This window comes from Canis lupus, chromosome 3, assembly GCF_011100685.1.
Source record: "Canis lupus familiaris isolate Mischka breed German Shepherd chromosome 3, alternate assembly UU_Cfam_GSD_1.0, whole genome shotgun sequence".
NCBI lineage: Eukaryota > Metazoa > Chordata > Mammalia > Carnivora > Canidae > Canis > Canis lupus.
Window position 1 is genome coordinate 4,708,804 of NC_049224.1, and position 3,304 is coordinate 4,712,107.

The 3,304-nt window shown below is 37.3% G+C and overlaps 1 pseudogene; it reads left to right on the forward strand.

The window, feature by feature from the left end:
• Positions 1–2,584: 2,584 nt before the first annotated feature.
• On the forward strand, positions 2,585–2,734 carry LOC119871354 (annotated as a pseudogene).
• The last annotated feature ends 570 nt before the right edge of the window (positions 2,735–3,304 follow it).

Here is a 3,304-nt window from a genome sequence, read left to right on the forward strand (position 1 = left end):
CTTTGGTTAGTTCAACAATTTCCTAAAAATTAAGAAGACTTATATTTCCAGGTCAGATCCTGAGTGGGTAGAAAAGGCATCTTTCTTTGTGGTATAACTGGAAATCTCTTCTTTAGGTAATCTCTTCTTTATCCAAACAACAGTGGCATCATATTATGAAGGTCTGGACACTTAGGGTAGGGACTGAGACTTCATTCTTTTAGAAAATATTCTTTTCTGGGTCTGTGTCATGTTTTGGAGAGGTGAAAGTGACAGAGACTGCTCTGCAATGCCAAAAGTCATTTTCTGCTCTTCCACGGGACATAGCTATATTTATTTCCCAGTGTTTCTTTGGTTATGTGAAGCTATATGATAGAGTTTGGCCAATGAAATTTGAGTGGAAGTGATATGTGTTACCTCTGTCAAAGTGGTTAAGAAGTAGGTGTGTCTTCCCTATCCACTCGCTAAACAGAGGCATTCCAAGGACCTAGATATGAATGGGGCCATGAGACAGAAAGAGCCTGAATTCCTGAATTGAAGCTGCTTGACTAGAAACATCTGCGTTGGTGTGTAACAGGAGTGTGTTTGGGTGTTTTCAGCCATTGAGATTTTAGAATTTACTAGCAAACAACAGCTAGCATTATTGCCCTAATTAGCTTGTCAGCCATAGACGGAATGAATAAGGAAGGAAGATTCTGGAGTAAATAGGACCAACTGGACTGCTCTTGCAGAGATAAAGTAATATGAGCTGATCTCAGAGTCAAGGCAATAAAGAGTAAAAGGAATTTTGAATAAATATAGTGTTAGACATAAAGAACAAAGAAAGAGATAAAGATAACTTCAATATGTTAAGCTGAGATAATAGTAGTTATCTCAAAGAGTGATAATTGGAAAGAAGAGCTGAGGTGGGGATAGTGATCGTGAAGTAGGTGCAGTGAATGTTGTTTGGCATATGAGTAATATGAGGACTTGGAAATACAGAATGGGAGCCTAGGTGAGAGGTCAGGGTGCAGCTTTAGATTTATGTCATTGACATCTGCAAAGGTACTGAAAGGAATGGTAGATGAGAAGTGTAACTGTAGCATAGATGGAGATCCTACTGTTAAAATAGATAGGAATCCGTAAAGAAGCCAGAAAAAGAACCACTAGACAAATGAAAGAGCAATATAATAGCAGAGAAGAGAGTCTGCTAAGTAACTTAAAAAAAACAAAAAACAAAAACAAAACAAACAAACAAAAAACAAACCAATGATTTGAGTAATAAAAAACAAGGAACAAGACAGAACCATTTGCTTTGATTTTTTAAGGCTCCTTGGGAACATCCCTTTCTATGACTGTGATAGATCTATATACCTATATATTGCTACTTTGTAATTTTAAATGGATGGTCACTGGGCTGGCCTGCTGGAACGCTAAGGCAAAGGAAGCTTTCAAAGACATATGACACATTTTGGATTTAGTGTATATTTCAACATCTTTCAGATATTTGTTGAGCATCTTTCACATCCTAAGCATTAAATAAAATGGATAGGAAGGGAGATGGTCAGACTACCAGCCATAATACGGTCATAGATGCCCTGATGTGCTTTGGGGACCTAAGACTGCGGCTGATGAAATTTTATCCCCGGAGGGGATGGGTCAGAGAGGTGTTATCAAAGCAAAGTAAATTTCAAATGGAGAGTACAGAACGAGCAAAGGTAAATAAGCGCATGGATTGAAAAGAATTGAGGAATGGTGAGAGGTCATGTGCGGCTACTGGGTGACGAGGCAGGAAAAGGAGGGCCTTTGGGACTTGTTCTGGAGCATGGTAGCTCTATTGAGGATTTTAAAAAGAGGACAGACACAGATCTGTGCTTTGGGAACACGGTTTTGGTAGCTTTGAGCAGGCAAGATTAAAAAAAAAAAAGCAACTATAAAAACAAGGAGTGCCTGGCACATAGCCACTGCTCAGTATTTGTTGAATGAATAAAAGGTCCAGGAAAATGCAACTCAAAATGAAAAGTCTAACACTGGGGAAATTATTTTCTTAAGAATAAAAATCAGAGAGAGATATTCCTACATCTTCATCAGGCAACAATGTTATTCATTACTACTTCTCCAAAATGCTTTAAATAATATTCAAAATACATTACCTAAGTAATAAAGTAATAACAAAATTATTGTTGAAACTGGGATTACAGAAAGAGTTTTGTGGACATGTCTAATAAAAGGAAATGTGTCTCTTAAATGAGGTGGGGAGTGGGGTCAGAGGATCAATCATGCCATCTCTGAATTCCACATCAACTTAGGGAGGCTGGATGCACATGGTTGGTGAGAGGTTGCAAGTCATTGAAGGAATCAGAGATCTCCTTATATTTATACATCTTTGAGACAGTAAAAAGGAATTAATTCTTGCCTGTTCTCCATTCTAAACCATGACACTGAAAAACACAACAATATACATCATCATTTTCCTAACTTCTACAAACAATTCACCAATGATGTAATTATGAACTGTCAGCTTTAGATAAATGTGTTTTAGACAACTAAGGAAGTATAAATGGAGAACATTGTAATTGTAAAACACCCGAACTAAATAATTCTAATAGTGAAGAAGGTGAAGATAATAAACACTTGGCCATGGAGATACCAAGATCACCTCCCAGGGTGAGGCCCATCCATTGCACTCAGGTTGTGTTGACCTCTGTAAGTTTCCCAAATGTGGGGAACTTGACTGCATAATTTCTGTTAGTGGGAGACTGTATACATGCTCGCTGGCTCAGTTGGAAGAGCATGTGATGCTTGATCTCAGGGTCATGAGTTCAAGCCCCATGTTGGGTGTGGAGCCTACCTAAAAAAAGAGGTGAAGATAATGAAGTCAGTCTTATAAACTGCATGACTGAGTCATCTATTTGTCAACACTGATTAAATTCGTTCATTGTGCTAGGCACCATTTGAGAGATAGGACGCAAGATTAACAAAAAATAATGCTCATTGCAGATAAAGTTTGCACTGTAATTGGGAACACCGGCAGGAAAATGAATAATTATTTTATTGTAAAAACATGATGATAGAGTATACAAAAGATGCTATGGGAGGCAATGAAAAGAAGATGTCCAATCACAAAGCTTTTTGTTTGCAGAGATCCAGGATGCAATTGTGAGGAGAAAAAAGTGGCATACACGGTTTGGTGCATATATATACTTACAGTCATAGTAAATATAAAAATAAATATATAGAAGTACAAGTTTAAGTTATTTTTGATTAATCAAATTGAGAGTTGAATTTATGGATGATATGGCATCTTTATAGATAATTATACATTCAGCAGTTGAAAATGAAGCTC